At 41.5% G+C, this 18,850-nt stretch overlaps 1 protein-coding gene across 1 annotated transcript in view; it reads left to right on the top strand.

Annotated features, from left to right (window-relative positions):
• SPAG16 (sperm associated antigen 16) overlaps positions 1–18,850 on the top strand; it is a 363,638-nt gene that overhangs the window by 213,523 nt on the left and 131,265 nt on the right. The window lies entirely within an intron of this gene.

Genomic DNA, 18,850 nt, shown 5'->3' with positions numbered 1-18,850 from the left:
TTGTTATCTTCTGACCAAAAATGTCACCATATAACACTTCCTCTAGAAAGAATGTGCCTCCCCTCCTCCAGAACTCTGCTGATTCCTCATGGAACATACATTATTTTCTCCATAGTAGTGACAGAAACTCTGCATCTCTTCCTTTGTTCTTCTCTACCTTCTTTCTTTGAAATAGGTAAAAATGGATTGAGTACACTGGAGAGTGTATTTGTCCCTGCTGCTTTGCAAACCAAATATGCAAATCCTGTACAAGTAGAACATGAGAACACGGCAAAAGGAATTTTTTTTTCCTCTTTCATCAGAAAATCTAATAATTATTGCTGTTGCTGTGGTATGGAGCAACTCTTGAAGTTCTCAAATTAATTCTTCAGTTGATGTCACAGCCACTCTGCATTTCTCAGACAGTGTAAAGGTACAAGATTCCAGCCTGGAATGGAGAAGGTTGTATTCATAGAAGGGACTGGAGAAGAAGCAGGCAGAGCTGTTGCTGTGGATTAAATGGTGTTGTCATCAGAGCTATACAAACGCAGGATAAACTGCATGGAAATCACAGTGGAATACTTGAGATGCTCATTAGGCAATTTCTATTTATGGATCATAGCAACAGACTGAATAGAAGGTCATTTAATAATAACAATAATAATCCTGGTCAGAAAGCACAATGAGTTAAAATGAAACTAGTCAAGACTCATTATTCCTAAATGCATTGGTTTGCAGGAATATTTTATATCCAAATATGAATAATTCAAAAAGAGGAAAAAAATTATTGCAATACAAACAAAAGTGAAATGCTTAATGGAAAAATAGATTTCTGCTTTGTTTTGTTTTCAATAAATCCTACAAGGAACTTTATCTTGCAAATATCTCAGTAATCTCCTGCTCATAGCAAATTAACAGAGTCATCAAGGAGTTTTCCTTTGACAAACATAAGGAAAATGCCTTTATATTTACTCACCAATATTGTTTTTCAGCTTTGGGTAATTTTGCTAAGATGAGAAAGACCTTATGTGAAAAGAAAATGTTGTATATGGCATTTTGTTTTGTATTTATGCTATTGAATTTTTCCATGTCCAGTGGGAAATCTTGCAGGTTTGGGATAAATGCTCACAGTGAAACCTCACCTGAGGTGGTGAAATCCCTGTGATGATGCCACCTCCCTCCAAATGCTGAATGATATTAAATGTTCCCTCCAGAAAGAAGATGAATTATTTTGTCCCATTAATTTGGAATAGAATATTTTCTCATCTCTGTGAGATCAATCAGCATTAAGGAGTACATTTAAGATACTTTTAATGAAACATGAAAACCACACTCGGGTTTGTTTTCTCATAAATCAGATTCCTATTGCTAATCATATCTTGCTCTTCAATCATTAAGTGCAGTCAGCTCCTTATTATTAAAGATAATGGATACAGAGAACTGTAAGTCAGAGCAGTGTAAGTTGAATGGACAATGAGCTCTGGATTTGGGGCAGGATGGAACATAAATCTTTGTAATTACTAAGTAGAACTCTAATGCAACCTGCAGACTTTGGAAAGTCAGGGTGTTACTTTTCCTCTTTTTTCTTTTTTTTCCTAGATAACAAAGTAAGATCCATCCAGTGGTTTAAAAAAAATCTTCATCACATTGACTCTAATTTTAAACCAAAGGGACATGTTGCCTATAGGAAAGTGAGACCAGAGAAAGATGAATTGCACTTGTGGCTCTTTCCAAACACTGAGGGAGAATTCCGCCTTTGGTGTTGGATTTGGGCAGGAACCATGCTTGTGCTTTGCCAGACATGCAGTAGATCAAATGTGGAGACCCAGGCTGCAGTTCTCTGGTGGGAATTTCTTGCCAGTGAATCTGATGGCTCTGGTGCCAAGATAAGCTGTGGAATTTATTCCTCTTTATTCCAGTTTCATAGAAAGATAAGCGTGTTCTGGCTTTGCACCAGAACAATTCCTCGCTGACACATCAGGGAAAGCATTTCCACTCATGAATTGCAAAGTGTGTCCAGTGATGAATGTGAGAGGTGCAGAAGAGCCCCTGACCCCCTGAGTATAAGTTCCCCTGCCTGGGTTAATTCCTGCCATGATGAAGGACCTGCCACTCCTCTGCATCTCCCACAGCCCCAGGAGCCATTTCTTGGGACTGCTCACATTTGTCTCAACACCGTTTGAGCCAAGCTTGAACCTCTGCTCTTTTTTTCAGACAGATGAGATACCAAATATTTATACACTTAAATAATTAAATAGAAGGGAAGAAAAAAATACTCACATTTTTCATTCTACATGTTCGAAATGTATTGATTTAGTAACTGTCTCATGTGCTTTCTGATTTTTGAAATGTCAGATTTTATAACTGGATATTTCATTTTTGAGAACATTGAGGAGAGACTGTCATTTAAAAGGCAGCTTTAAGTAATAATGCCCTTAGGAATGTGTCCAATGAGGATTTGGGAAGAATTCTGTGTGTCCTTAGCAGGACAGGCCTATTCACATCAGTGACACTGTTCTTGTGAACAAAGTTCAGCACACACACAGCTCTGTAAAAAGTCACACTCATACAATGCTCTATTTCTATTCCAATTTTTGAAATAACAAGCATTTGAGACTGTTTGAGAATTCATGTCCATTTTGGTCTCTACTGCTCACTGCTACTCAAGTTTAATGATTTAGTTATCCGGATATATTTCTTTATGCAGTGCAGCTCAGTGATTTAGGATGCAGGTTTTTCTGCATTCCATTTGCAGAAGATTGCTGCATAAGACAAATAAAAGAATCCCATTCCCACCCCACTATGAAACTAGTACCTCTAACATTCAGGGAGGAAGGCACCAAGGATGTCAGCTTTTTCCTATTTAGGTCCAAGATGACACAGCAGAACAGTGACCAGATGCCAATTCTGGCTCTGCACATCAAATTATGTCCTTGTCAGTAATTTGTGGGCTGAACAGCAGAACCAAAAGTTAGAAGATCCAAGGTAGTGAGGTCCTTGATGAATAATGCAGGCACCAATCTCAAAAGAAAAAAAAAAAAAAAAAAAAAAAAAAAAAAAAAAAAAAAAAAAGCAGAATAAAATTGCCCAAGATCCTGCCTGAACAGTGGCAAGAAGAAGAAGCTCCCAGTGAAAACCTGGCTCTGGCTATTTTCATCCTCAGAGGCTGCTGCAGTTTTCCCTTCTGGGAATGCAGGCAGAGCCTCCTTTCAGGCTCCTGTAGGGATACCTGTGCACGGCTGTGCAGAAACTGGGAATGGTTCCTGAGTGTGGTGCACCACACTTTATCCAGGGCAGGCTGGGGCTCTGGGGCTGCACCACACCCAGAGGAATTCATCAGGAAGAAATAGGACAAAGAGGAAGAGGCTGCAGGGGCTTTTGCAGGGTAGTATTATGTCGTCAAATGTGGCATTGGATAAGGTTCTTAGTCACAGCTCTCTTTAGAGCAGAGCAGTAGTTAATAATTGCAGCTCCTGTGCTCCAGTGTCTGCTTATCATGGTGTGCTAATGGCTCTTGAACATTAGCTGAGTTTGATCGACTTCCCTCACAATTAGGTCTGTGGGAAACAGCAGGGAAACCCAAATGAATGTCCCACCTGGAGGGGAAGCAGCAACCCTCAGCAACCCCAGCACCATGTTTGAGAAGTTACTGAGATGTTACTATCGAGGTTCTGCCTGCTCTGTTCTTCCTTGGCTTTTCATTTTGCCCCACAGAAGGTCCCAAAATGATCCATCTGTGCATCTAAAGAAAGAGCAGAGTAAACCCCAAGAATCTGGGGGTGGTCATCTGCATTTTTTTCCTTTTTAAAGGGCTCTGGCTGAAGGCACGTGGGTCGTTTGAGGACAGTGGCCATTTCTAAGGGCTTTTCACTCCGTGTCCTACCAGAGAATAAATAAATCCGTGCACAGGGCAGTTTCTGAGCTGTTGGCTGAGGTTTCCAGCTGTGCTGCAGCATTTTAATGATGAGCTCTTGGCTGCCTGTATGCTTCCTATGGATGTAGAATAATTACAAGGATGCTGATCTAAGCTGCAGCCTTGCAATTTTCTCCTTCACAATACTGCCCCATCCTCTCCCACCCTGGGATGTCTTTGGCCTGGGACAGCCTTGCTGTGGTTCCTGTTGCAGCTTAAAGCTGGTTAACTTTTGGCTAAATTGAGAAATTGTTCTAAACTTATAATTTCCTTAGATAACCCTTTTAATTTGTTTTCTTATAATTCAATTATCTTTTAGACCACTTTCTTTCCAGTGTTTATCACTATTTAGTAATTTTTAAATTAATAATTCCCTTACATATCCTGTTGTAGTTTTTTTTCTTCCAGTGAAATATAAGTTAGCTTGTAGACATTTTGCTTTTCAATATGGATTTTGTCAGAGCATTTTTGTCAGTACACTTAAAGCACATGGGAACAGATCTTTTCAAGGATTCTGCCTATCTGTGGTGGGGGTTTCTTTGCCAGTGTCCCTTTGGAATGGTCATTCACGAGGTAAATTCAGGAAAAATGGCAAAGTATTTAAGGATCAAGTGTATGAGAGAAGCATTAAGCAGGCAAACGGGAGTGATTTTGAAAAGCAGTCTGGTTGTCTTTATAATTTTTAGCCTATTTCAATTGATTTATCCCCAAGTAAACACCTTGGGCACAAAATTATCAGTCAGAATCTCCTCAGACTATTGGATTTGTCAGTTTTATTTGAACTCTTTTGAACTCCTGAGGAATGAATTCACAAGCTGAGTGGATAGACAGGATGGGTCATTTAAAAAACCTTTGACAGGCAGTTTAAGGTCCAAATCAATCCTCTTCAAAAGTAGGTCAAAGATTGAAGTTGTCAGTATTGGAGACAAAGAGCTCTTCTATGCAAACTCCAAATCTCACGGTGCAATTGAATTATGCTGCTGTAAATAAGGGATGTGCAAGGATAAGTCCAGTTCCTGGCATGAAGTGTAACAAATTCTGTGTTCCTGATTCTGTGCATTTTTAAATAATGGGTTCATATTTTAAAACTCCCTGTCTTAACATGAAAAGGAATTTGAGTCACAGTGAAATATGAAATCAAGAAGAAAAAGTTATGAATACGGATTATGTTTTCTCCCAGAAGTAGTATCACAAAATACAAAAGTAAAACTCAAAAAGGTTTATGTTAAATCTGTTTGGGATGCTTTCCTAGAGACCTACTGCCAATTTTTTAAAAACCAGAAGTATAACTGAGGAAAAAAGTCAAGATTGCTTTCTAATAGTGAAAAACAACTGGGGGGGGGGGGAAAAAGAACTTGATTTGGTCAATGGAGTCCTTAAAAATGCTACATTTTGACTTTTTATAAAAACAACTTCAGTGAAAAAGGCAGATTGCAATAAAATATTTCAACTAATGAACACCTAAGTGCAACTTGGATCAGTTGACCCAGATGCAAGCAAGAAAATATCCAATGTTCTTGTTTTGCTGTGGGGTTTTTTTTCTTCATGAGAGGCAGGAAAACCACTGCCCTTCAAACTGTGTGTGGCTGCTGTCCCCAGGATCACTCTCACACTGGAACTATGTCTTTCCCTTGGACCAATTCCTTCTTTGTCTTGTCTTCCAAATTTAACCATTAAATCAACAGTTTAACAAACTGTATAATCAGCTGGACCCACAGGCTTTTTCTTCCCCTGTTAAACTAGGCTTAAATCAGCCTAAACCTTCTAGAATCAGACAGGTTATTCTGCAGAGCTCAATAGTTGGACTTGATGATCTTAAAGGTCTTTTCCATCCAAAGTGATTCCATGATTCTAAAGCTCCAGGTGAATTAGTGGCCCTTAAAAGGTTTTTTTTTAGAATTGTTTTATTAAGCTGTTCCTGTTCACTGATATGCCCAGTCCTGTCCAGTGGATATCAGAGTCCTGTTGCCAGTGGGAATTCAGCCCATTAATAAGTTGTCTTCCTCTGCCTTTTCCCAAAACATAGAAAAGCTACATTTTTAATTTCAAAGGGAATTCTTTGAGAGGACAAGACAGTTCTGTGTGTTAAAGCTTAAATCTCCAGCTCGACTTGCAATTCATGTGAAATGTATAAATGGCAGTGAGGTTAGATTAAAGTAACACTTTCCATCATGATATTCACAGTCATTTAAGCTGCTGCTGGAGAATCACAGAATGTGCTGAGCCGGAAGGGACCCACAAGGACCAGCCAGTCCAAATCCTGGCCCTGCACAGCACCATCTCCAATCCCACCCTGTCCCTGAAGCATTGTCCAAACGCTTCTTGAGCTCTGGCAGCCCTGAGGCCGTGACCGTGGAGCCAGTTCCAGGAGCCCCAGGATGCTTTCCTTCCTGTGCAGTCATGGTTTCCCCAGGGGCTCTGCAGGAGTTTCCTCCAAAATCTGCACCCCCCAGAGCAGGCTTCTTGCAGTGCAGCCCAGTCTGGCTTTGGCTTACTGGTGTGTTGGAGCAAGCGTTGGCTCCTTCCTCACATCCCTGCCTTTCCCAGGGTTGGAGCAGCCCTGTGATCCATCCCTAGCAAGGTATAGCAGCACCTGTCCTGTTTGCTGCCCCACTCCCAAAGCTCCCAGCACATGGATTGCCCCCACTGCTGCAGCCCTGCAGGGCTCAGTGTCTTTTAGCAAAGCTTCTGCCATGGCTCAAGGCTCCCTCTGCCCCTGTGCTGTTTTGCTCTGCCCAGGATGGGTGATGGGGAGGAGCTGGTGATGGACAGGAGTTCCCAGCACTCACCTGGAGAGCTGCTGCCAGGCAAGGCAGTGTGGAGGGATGGAGCCATGTGATCCACAGCTCTGTAATCACAAACGAGGGACACCTCAGGCCCTGCAATTCCCACTGTACTGACAGCTCCCTGCACTGCTGCGTTGCAAACCTGCAAGGGCAGGCAGTGAGAAGCAGTGGAAGGAAGGAGGGGATATTAATTCACCACCCATTGAGGCAGATTTCATCTAGTTTCACTTGCTGCTTGTCTTTGGATATTAGTAGTAATTAGAGAGCTATAAATAGATAAATGTAACATATTGGAAGTCTGGCAATGGGTTCCAGTAAATACTGTGTGGCTCCTGGCAAGGGGTCTGGTGAGAATGGGATGAAATAAAAATGAGGGAAATAGGTTGTGCTCCTCCCTGCGCAGAGTGAAGATTGACCTGAACCTGAACTTCTTACCAGCTGCCTGTGTCCATCCATAATGTGTGGGCAGGATATATTGCAGTAAGAATGAGTTTGATTTCTGTGTCGCCAATGTCACTTTGAAACAAAATGGGAGTAAAGTTCTTTCAAAGGCTTTGGGAAAGGCCTGGCTGCAGAATAACATTTGCATTGACTTCTTGGTCCTAAAACTCTAATTAAATTATTGATTATGAAGCTGGCTGCTTTCTTAATAGTTCCTAATGTAACAATTAAACCAAAGTAAGTAATTAAAAATGAAAAGATTGGTCCACAAGTACAATCTTCAAAAGGTCATTTTCAACTTAATTGCTTTTTTGAAACAGGCAGGAATAAAACAAATGAGTCATTAGCAAAAAAGCAATTTGGTGTGTGCATGTGTGTAATAATGTCTCTACCAGATGACCACTGACCACACAATACCTACATTAATTTAAAATAATGGCTAAATTTACTTAGTTGATGTTATATTAACACATCTCTTCCAGACCAGTCCTCTGATGTGTGAAGTGCAATAGGAGATACAAAACTGTAGCATGTTTCTGCTCTGGACAGCTGAGAGCCCAGGGCAGAAGCCACAAACTTCAGCCAAAGAGCACAAAATTTCACTGGAACTATTATGTTATTGTTTAATGTCATAAAAAATGCTTTGTACTACACTGAGCATTTATTTTTTTTTATTATTATTATTTTATAGGCGTGAGAAATAAGGGTTTAGATGGCAGTCAGGTTGGTCCATGGATTTTTACAGGTGAGAGGTGGCGGGGAGGGGAGCACTAAGGTGTTTGCCAAAAAAATTTCCAAAAGACCACTTAATACTGTTGGATAGTGATTGTTGTGCTGGCTGCAGACGGATTCTGCTTCAACACATCTGCTCCAAACTGAATCCTCTTCTGGATGAGGCAGTGGTGGAGGGGGAGAGGAGAGAATTCCTGTGCAGTTCAGGTTGTGAGGGAACTAGATAAATCTGTTGGTCTGTGAAGTTAAATGTCATGGTCACTATGGCTACACATTCTCAAAAAGATCTTTTAAAACCCAAACAAACTCCAAACCTTACAAGTCAATTTCCTTTCTTCTAACAATAACATGAAGTAATACATTTTCTGTGATTAGGTTTTCAGTTTGGTAAAAACTGAATCAAAATACTGGTGATGGCTTGATGTCCTTGCATAGATTACTCCCTTTTAACTGCTTGTGAATACATTTATTCCCACTCTGGCTCCCCACAGCCTCAGGGGCTGGCTGCTTTGGACTTCAAATCCTTTTCATAAGAGCAACCAGGTACTGCCTGGGAAATGGCTTGAACTGAGAAGCTGACAGACCTTCAGGATAACTTCAGCTGTGTTGTGTTCAGACAAATGGAATTTCAGACCTTGTAAGGTATTTGCATAAAAATATTTTCTTGTTGCTTCAAGAAAGCTTAAGTAGTCAATTTTATAATGTGCAGAATAGCTGAGGGCCCTGGTTTTGCAGGAAAAGCTGTAGGCTGCCAAATTGGTTTTGAGTAGAACACCCCATGGAGCACTGATGGATGGTGAAGGTTTGCAGTGGGAATTCACACTTCAAATGTTGCCCAAAGGATGGAATTTTGGTGGTGCATATTTTATGTTTGGGAGCTGCCAGGCACTCACAGGTGTGAAACTGTTCTGTGCTCTGACACCCTGAAGGCAGCAGCATGGGGAGGTGTTGTTCACATGCTGTAGTCCAAGGCCAAAATGCAGCCCTTTGGCTACAGCTGAATTCCTCTGCCACATTTAGAAGCATGATTAGTACTTGAGGATATTTTATGTTAAGAGGCAGTGGGGTTGGTCTACTACAATACAGATTTGGAACTTAGGAGGTGGTTCTTGGCTTCTTCACTGCCCCAGGGATTTGCATGTGAGTGGTAGGCATGTCACTTCACCATATCACTTCACCTCTCTTCCATCTACCCTTTCACCCTTGGGCTGCAGGGTTGGGCATGAGAAAAGCACAGCAAAAACTGAGAGTCTTGCCCTGTCAACATGCTGTACCAACAACCTACGGATCATGGAATCTGCCCAGTTGGAAGGGACCTCCAAGGAGCATTGAGATGTTTCAACTGATTTTCTAAAATATAACATTCACTTCTCTCTTTCTGGGATCTTTTTCTCCACTTGTATTTTTAGGTTTTTCTGTAGAAAGGATTAATTTTGTGCAAATGAGAGACAGAGCTGATTGCTAAAATGGTGGAGATGGGATGAACAATATGACAGACCTCCTGAGAAGGAGCTTTGGGTGTTGAACAGTGTCAGTGTGGACTGGGAGACATTGGCATGGGCTACTGGAGAGGACACCCAACAAGGAACATTTGTGTTGTACAGTTGTATTTAAAAGTGCTCCAGGAGACAATCCTGGTGGGATTTCACGTTGCCCATAGAAATGGGAGCACATGTCCGTTTCCTGCCTTGCAGATGAGGAGGTGTCATAGCATTGGAATTGTGAGATTGTCAGAACCAGAAGTGACTCTGTGGAGAACTGTCCTTTCTGTATGCTGAGAGCCCTCAGTGTCCCTCACTCAGCAGCAAAGAATCCACTGCTAATTGCATGTGAAATTTATGTGAGGCAATGGAAAGACATCTGTCTCCATCACTGGGCCCATCTGGAACTTCCCATCAAGGAGACAGTGTTCCAGTCAGAGGTGTGACTTGCTGTGTCATTGCAGTTGACAGCCAGGTTTTCTTGCACTGTGACATTTGCCAGGCTCTTCAGCTGACAACAGGCTTGTCCTCTGAGTGCCCTGGGATTGCTTGCAGAATTTCTTCTGCCTGTTTTCTCCTCCTGTATATACTGGCATCTCCTTTATTTTCTTGGAGTAATTCAACATTTATCAAGGCAGTCAGCATGCAATTGCTCATCCCTGCCATAAATCCCAGTGTCCCACACCATCCCATGACAAATCCAACTGTGAGCGCACTAATCCCCTCTTAAATGTTATGTTTGGATGTTTTGTGTCCTGCTTTCCTGGCAGGCTGAGGTCTGTGAGTTTCTTTTCAGGAGAGCAGTCCCAAAGCCCCTCTTGACTGCGGGGTGATTTCAGACCTGGAGCAGAAGAACCATCTTCAGCAGCAGCATTGTTGTCTCTCAAGTTGAGATTTCTGGCAGTGGTTCACTGTGGCACTGCTAAAATTAATTGTTTCAGGACTCAAAGTGTCCTGGCACCAACACAGGAAGAATGAGGCACTACCAAAAAGGTACCACCAATTGATCCCCTGGGAGCTGGCTGTTCCCACTCTGCACAGTGTGGTTTCCAGGACAGAAAGGATTTACCGGTAAAGACTGGGGTTTTACAGTTTATTTAGCTTCTCATTTTCTCTAAAAATAAATATGTAATTATGGCTTTCCTGTTTTCCCTCTTCTGTGGCACAAGCCCAGCTCCTCTGCCTCCAAGGGGGTTTCAGGCCTGTGTTTTGCAAATGATAGTATTTTACATGCCAGTCCCTTACTCAGCTGATTGTTTGTTTCCCCTCAGAAAACGTTTTATAGAGAAGCAATAATCTTTCAGAAATGAGACATCACGCTCAGATTGGAAGCACTGGGACAAAGGTGGTAGGCAGGAAGCAGAATTCAGCAATTCAGTGACATTCGGTGTGATGGTGGTCACACTGCCCTGTGAACAAACCACAGGAAAGGAGGTTACTCAGTGCTGGATATTGTACAGCTGTGCCAGGGCCAACTTTTGATTTAAATCTCTCCTGGTTTATATGAGATTGGTGCAAAAGCAACAAAGAGTTGATTGAGCAAAAAGTTATAAAAATTCAGCAATGGTCAGGACATGTGCCAAAGCTCTCCCATTTCCCAGTTCCATCCAGTGGTGCCATTTAGCTGGTTTTACTGGTTGAGATGGAAAGCTGAGTTTGAAACTCACTGCATTTGGAAATGCGGGTAGAATTTATTTGACCCAGTTAAAGTGCAAATAAGTGTCAGTTGTATTTGTATGAGTGTAATTGAAGTTTATAAAAAGTCATGTTTGTAGGAAATGGGATAGGCAATGCAAGATACTGTGAGGGGAAAAAAGTTAAGCAGTTTTATGTGTAACATATTTGAATAATTTTGGTTTAGGTGCTGATTTTTGGTGAAATTGGGTCCCTCTGAAACCTTACTTTTCCTAATCTAGAAAATGGAGTTTGCAAGAACTGCTACGAATTTTCAGAGTATTCTGGTTTTCTTTTTTTTTTAATCCAAAAAGTACTCTTTTTCTGGAGGAAAATGCTCATATTGCTTTTAATTTAGACCCTGGTGTTTCCAGTGGAGTGTGACTTGCTGTAAAGGAGAGTTAAACAGCTGCCACACACCTGCAAAAGTGTGTGTCTATGCCTATGGGGCTGCACACCTTTTCTAGGTCTATTCTTCTACCCCAGAAACACTTATGAGTAGTCAAGAGTAAACTTTTGTATTAAATCTAAAACAATATATACATTACTGAGCACTGATAATAACTGAGAAGGCAGTAAATTGTGTGTACTGGTGTGGTGTTCAGAATTGGGCTGGGTTTGTGGTGACAGCCCCCATCTGCTGTCTGACTTGCCACTTTGAGAGTTTGGCTATTAAACAAATTAATGGAGCAATTTACATTTTTTACTCAACATTAGCAAGTGGATTGCATTCCCTAATTAGCATGTAAGGAAATGGATAATAAAGCTTTTCCCAAAAAATATGCATTGCTGGTTCTCACACCTTGCTCCAAATTTTCTCATTTTTTAACCTGCCAAAATGAAATAAATGTCTGCTGGGGGTATGAAAAAAGTAATTCTTTCTTCTTTAACTTCCTCTTAATTAACTTTTAATGTATGCTGTTACTCAGGGATCATTCCTTAATACTAAATGTGTCTGAAACAGAAAAGACAGATTTAAATGATTTAGATAAACATCTGCTGAACACCGTAGCATAAAATTACAGATTCAGAAAAACAGTGGCTTTCTGCCAGCATTCACAGCCAAAGAAAAAGCCACAAAAAATTGTTTTCCATTTCTGTAAATCTTCTTCCCTTGTGTATATGAGCTTATAGGAATTTATCAATTCTTTAGGTACAGGTAACATGGATTGCAAATGGTCCTTATATAGATATAAAATATAAACTTCCTGAATAGCACCTAATTGCTCTATAAGCATCACCAAAGTAACAGAGTTTTTGATGGAGGACATCTTTCTGGTATAAAAGTCAATGTTTTGACTTGTTCTGGAGCAGCACTCTTTTCCTTAATTTAAGACCAGGGAAGGAAAGAGTTCCAGAGTTTCTGCCTACCTGACTATATAAAGTTAATCCATACCGGTGTTAAATAACTCTGTTTAGATAAATTGGTTCTGTCTTTAGCAATTTAGATCAATCTTCATAAGTAATGTGCAGTAAGAGGGTATTAAAATAATTGCCTGCTATTAATTTTCAGCAATATTCAACTTCAGAAATGGCATAATAAAAAGAAATATTTTGTGGCAATCTCAAGATTTCCAATAGCTGAATCGATACAGTAAACACAATATAGTTTTCCAAATAATTAGAGAGGCTAAGGATATGTTACAGACCTAAACACAAAATCACTTTTAACACGATTAGAATATTATCCAAGGGAAGATAATTTAATCATAAAACCCGATTGATCCTATTGTATCTGTGGAAACATCTTTATTTTGCAGGCTTGTCTCACATGCTGGGTAGCATCCCAGGGGGAATTTTCTTCATCCCCAGGGAGGAGCAGGCAGGGTTCAGTGCAGATGCCCAGGAAGGATTTCTGAGGTGGGCAGAGCTCAGAGCTCGGGGTGTGCAGTGCCTGGCAAAGGAGGTGCTCTGCTGCCAAGGGCCTGGGCAGCCCAGGGATGTCTGACTGGAACTGGTTCTGCCAACAGTCTTATCCAAGAATAGATGGAGAAATAGGACGTGGATCTCCTATCTTCTATCAGGATGTGTGAAATGGGTCACTCGGGCACCTGTACCCCTCATGAGCTGTGTCCTGCTGTCTGCGAGATTGGGATTAGCAGGGAAAGTCAATAGGTTTAAAACTTTCTGTGTATCAGCTCATGAGGAAACCTCTGTTCTGAAAACCAGACTGTAGTGTCTATAGAATTTTGGATATTCCCCTTCAACAATTTTGATCTTTTTTCAGTATCTGACAATATAATTAAATCCTAATTTATTAATATTTTAGAACAGAAAGTTGCTTTTATTCAGTAAGCCTAAACTTTATAAAAGGAATTTTTCAGTACTGCGATATTATTTTACCAAATTTATGTCAGCTGATTTATTTAAACTGACCTGTTCCTTGACCATGTTTATTGTTAGAAGAGGTCTATTTCCCACTTTGTCAATTCTTGTTGACAGCACTTCAGTTAATAAGAGGATGTGAATCAGATCATGAGAGAAAGCATAAATGTGAGTAAAATCAGAGCTGGCTGCTCAGGACTGTTCCCAGCTCTAGAGTAACAATGTGTTCTGATTCCTTCTGGCCGCACTCGTGGCAGCCCTTAAAAAATTCCTGCCATGATGGGAAGTGTCCCACAAGAGGAGTGTCCCATTGATGCCTGGAATTTTTCCTTATTGCATGGATCCTACTGTGCCAAACCCTACATAATGTCGTGACCAAAAGCAGGCAGATCTAAGTGATTACTTCAAGACAATAAAAATTAGATAGACCTTGCTCCATCCTCTGTCAATGTTACTGTGCCATTTTCGAGAGGGATCTGGGCTGGAACAAGGGGGAAGATGACAGTGTAGAGTAGATAATCATGTCATATTTTCCTCCCAGATAACTATGGGTTGTGTAGGTTAAGAGAGAGAAAGATGATAGAAAGATAAAATCAAGGATAAATGATAAATAAGTAGTAAGAGAGATTGATGTGAAAGCAAAGTAAACAGTGGTGTCAAGAGAAAAACGTGGCATAAAAGAGCTTAAGGAAAGGAAACAGCTAACAAAAAAATCAGGATATATTGTATATTTTTTGGTGTCTGTTTTCTGCTTGGAAGCTTCTAACAAATAAAAGGTTCTCTAGTGGTGATTGATTTGTAATCTCTGGTGTCATTGCCTTCATTTCCCCCAAAGCTTTCTGGAGGCTGGCTGTTGAAAAGTATGAATTGCAGCAAAGCAATGGTTCCTGGCAAAAAGAAGGATGGGTAATCAGTTCCCTTCCTGCCAGGCAGGGCTGCTCCCTCCTGTCACATTTGCTGCCTGGTATCCTGTCTGCAAAAAGTCACTGGCCGTGGTGCCCAGGGAGGACACAGGGATACCAGGATGGCAAATCAATCATTCCCATTGCTGCTGAGCCCACCAGGGAACACTGAGGTCAGACAGCATGTCTTGAGTTAGGTAATTCAGTTGTTTTTCAGGATGACCCAAAAATGGGGTGACTTTTCAGGAGTCAGTGTTCCCCCTGGGCTGATGGTTCCTGGGGGGGACGATGTCCAGCTGGAGGGAGTGTTGGCAGCAGGAGTTGCACTCAGGCTTCCCAGAGCTCCTATGCCACTGCAGAAATCCCAAGGTTTTTTCTCCTTCTCATGTGCCCAAGGCACTGGGCAGGCAGCAATGGAAAAAAATTGAGTGTCTGCCTAAGAGCAGGAACAGCAGAGGCTGCTGGTCCCGAGGGAGGATGGGACTGGAGGCAGTTTTGCAGCATTTGTATCCTCAGGGAACAAAGGTTGTGGGAGGAGGAGAACACCTTTAGGACAAAGTGCAAGAGCACCAGCAGCAAAAGGGGGAGCACACTGCCAGTTGAGAGCTCCTCCCTCCTTTTCTGGGGCCAAGGAACCAGGCAAGGGCCTTCAGCAAGAGCTGAGGAAGAAGAGGCAAAGGCATTGGGTTGGAGGGCTGTTTTTGTACCCCATTGTGATGCTCCAAGGTGGGATGAAGATGTTCAGTAGGTGTCCGTGGAACCTGGCCATGGGATAGGGTGGGAGGCTGGGGATGGGCCCATCCCACTGCCACCTACCTTGGCAAAGGTCCTCTCAGCCCTCCTACTGGGGATACAGAAGGAATAAATAAAAACGCAAAAGAGGAATTGCTAAAACTGTCCCTTGATAACCAAATGGTTGATCATAAATTGGAGTGTCTATGCAAATGAAGTAAATAATTAAAAACTCCAAGAACAGCACTGACTAGGTGGTTGATGGCTGGCAATTATAAACACTGAATTTTTAATATGCATACATCTAAGGAGCCAGTAAAAATTAGCTCCTAGACTAATGGACTTGCCTTTCTTCCAAGGCAGAATTTTAATGAGAGCATTATTTATAGCAGAGACCAAGAATGAGCATTTTCTTGCTCAGTCTCATTTCTTCTTTGCTGGCATTTTATTAATTAACCTCTGCACTTCTCTAGAGAAGAATAATGCCCTACACAGTGGAGGGCAAAGATCACCCTGACCCCCTGAAATTAGTCACGGGTCGGGTATTGTTAAGAGAGTTTGTCTTCTAACAAATAATATTCATAAAACCCTGTTGGTGATATGTCCTCATTTCCTGCTCGTTTCTGGGTCATTTATCTGCAGTTCAGTTCACTGGAGAGAAAATTAACAGAATGTGGTGTCTTGTAGTGGAAAGCTTCTTGTGCCATCTTGTCTTGTTCATGAGATTTTGGAATTTTATTTGAAAATTTGCAGAGCTGGAATGCAAGTTATAGGTCGTGCATTTTAAAGGGCTTTATGTGCTTTCCTTTTGAGCTTCTTTTTTGTTGAAATATTTTTGTTATGTTAGATTTTTCTAATTCAAGAAAAAACACTTGGTCTGTCTTTGAGTAATCAGTGAAGCTCTGGCTTAAATTGAAAAGTACAAAACCAATAAAATTAATGAAAGAGCTTTACTTTTCAGATCAAGAGATGACTGTGTGTGTTGACCCTAGTGATGAGGGAGACAGGAAAGGGGAATGAGCAAAAATGAAAATAGTATGTTGGGGGGTTGTAATCAAACCCAAATGAAAGCATTTTATCAATGAAGGTACTTCTCATTTAAAAAGACATATATTTTTTTTACCTTTGCCTTCTGAAAAGACAAAGCTTAGTTTGCACTTCATTCTTTGCTAATCAAAATCATGTGTTGAAAATGTTCACCTGCAAAGTTCTTTTAACAATGTTTTTGAACTTGGATGTTCAAATGGCTGAGCCCAGAGAAGATCTCTGCATAAGAAGTACCATTTAATTTGGAAGATGCCTGGACATTGCTATGGAGCAGAGTTGTTGATATGGATGTCTTATGCAGATTGTTTTTTTTCAGAATTAATTTTTTAAACCCTTTGGGTTTTGACAGTAATGCCTGCTTTGAGGTATGTGTATGTCTCTTAGGGAGTTGTCAGAACCATATCTGACTCAGGACATGTTTCATCTTGCTGAGATAGAAGGAGGTTTGGGAATGGTGGTAACTAACAGGATATAAAATGAATGGACATCTGACTGCATGTAATGGGACCCTACAAGATGTCAAAATGCATTCTGTGTATTTTTGATATGAATAGCAAGTTTAAACTGGAGAACATGAAATGACAGTGGGGACAGCAGAGTAACGGTTCAGTAAGAGAACTTTGCCCACTTGTAGCTGGATTTGTATGTAACTGGAGGGGAAACCTGGAGCAGATGTACCAGGGCACAGCACTTCCCATGGTGGGAAGCTGCAGCTGGGACAGAAAGGATGGACTCTTGTCCAGTGTTACTTGAGTAGCCTGAAGATGACCAGGAAAATGAGAACTCCCAGCCATGAATTCTCCCATCAGTTCCTGTGTGTTTGAAGCACATCTGGGCTGGTGACTCTTAGGGAAACATCCCCTGTGCCAAAACAGCCAAGGCAGCATTGCAGTGCTGAGGGAAGGTCTGACTGAACTGAACTTGGGAAATGCTCCTCTGGTTTTCCCTTCCCTGCCCTAGTCCTGGTGGAATAGCTCCAAGGTTTAAGTGTTTGTTTCCTATGTCTGAGCATGTAACTTCTCCACTAAGCCTACTACATGTGCCTGAACTTGCATTTGATTTTCAGTCTTTCTTCCCTGCCTCTTGGATTTGCAGGTATTTCCTGAAAGTGTACTTGTTTCACTCTTTACACACAGTTCCACTGGAATTCCAGCTCTGAAAATCCTGGCCATTTTCTCTAATGAAGGATAAGTAAGAGTGTCTTTCATAGCAGCTACAGGAGAACTTTAGAAGACTAAATTTTGCAGGCTTTACCTGGCATGATTCAGTTCAAATTCCTGTGCTTTCCTCAGGTTCACATATTCACCAGAAGCACCCACAGCTCCCAAAGCAGTTTTTAGTCCATGTGGGAGCCCCTTTGCCTGTAGTAAAATGAACCCTGAATCTGGGAAGAAATGATGATATCTGGCTCCAGATCAGAAGGATGAAGGATCTGCTTTATTAAAACTATACTATATTACATTAATGTAATATTTAAAGAGATACTATCCTATCCTACATACTTACTCACCTAACTCAAACTCATGACTCTCTGCTGAGAGCCCAAGCCACAGCTGGAACCCACTGGTCACTAACCCCAAACAACCTTCACCAGAATCCAACCCAGCAATCACTGCAGGTAAACAATCTCCACACCACATTCCACATGGGGAAAGCACAGGAGCAGAGATAAAGATTTTCTCTTCTTCTATCTGTGCTTCTCCAAGAAATCCTGAGAGACAGAATTATGTCTCTCTTTCCAGAGAATGTGAATGTCACAGCACCCCTGCATAGTTTCCACAGGAACATATGGGGAATGCAGGGAATTGGTACCTGCCTGTGTCTTGGAGCCCCTTCTCCAGCCTTCTCTCTTCACTGCCTGCAGCTCACACGGGCCAGGGGCTCCTCCTACTTAAGGGTTGGTCGCCCAGCCCAGATTTGTGCTCTAGCCTGACCCAGCTTCAGTGTGAACTTGCTGTGTGGGCAATAACATGGCCAGATTTTATTGGACATGCCCTGTTCTCCAAGGTTGTCTGCAGAGAAGAGCTTTTAGAAAGAAGCTGGGAAGTGACTTCCTGACAGATCTCTACCCAGATGAACCCAAATGTGGTTCCTGTAGGGAGCCCTTTCACCCACCAGCCAGTCCAGATGCTGGTGAAAGCCACTCTGCTCCCATTTGAACTGAGGGCTTTTCAAGTTGTATTTAATTTCTCCTCTGATTGTTACATTTTTATCCATTATGTCTTGAAAGACTCAAGGCCTTTTGTAACTGCATGTCCTGTTTTCCTTCCATGAGGACTTATTTTCCTTAGAAATACCAAATATATTACAGAAAGTAAAAGTAGAAAGCTTTTGTTTTGCCCTCAACCAGCTGAGGGCTTAGCAGCTACAGGTTCCAAAGTGGTGGGAATGTGAGGAAAGAAAACTTAATGGCAAAGAAAAACAAAGAAGTGACTTTATATATTGTGATATGTTGCAAACAGGAGAATTTCGTATTTCCCTTGCTGTCAGTGTAAGCACTGAACAACAAATCAATAGTGATCAACAGGCAGTGGTCTCCTTCCTTCATTTTAACCTTTGCAGCTCATCGTGGCATCAGGAGAGCAGCAGTGCCAGGAAAAAAAAATTATTTCTACCAGGATTGTATTGCAGCTGCCCCACTCTCTTTCCCAAAACAAATTCCTGGGGGTTTTGAGGCTTTAATTTTACTTCTTCTAGAATCGGAACACAGACATTTGTTTTCTCCTCAGCTGCTCCTCCCATCACAATGCTGAAGGCTGTGCTGTTCTCTTGGTTGCTTCACACTTTAATTTCCAGGGACTTTGCCATAGTGCTGTGGCTTCTCAGCATGGGAATGTT

This window comes from Taeniopygia guttata, chromosome 7 (genome assembly GCF_048771995.1).
Source record: "Taeniopygia guttata chromosome 7, bTaeGut7.mat, whole genome shotgun sequence".
NCBI classification, from domain to species: domain Eukaryota; kingdom Metazoa; phylum Chordata; class Aves; order Passeriformes; family Estrildidae; genus Taeniopygia; species Taeniopygia guttata.
This window is presented reverse-complemented; position numbering and strand designations above follow the sequence as displayed.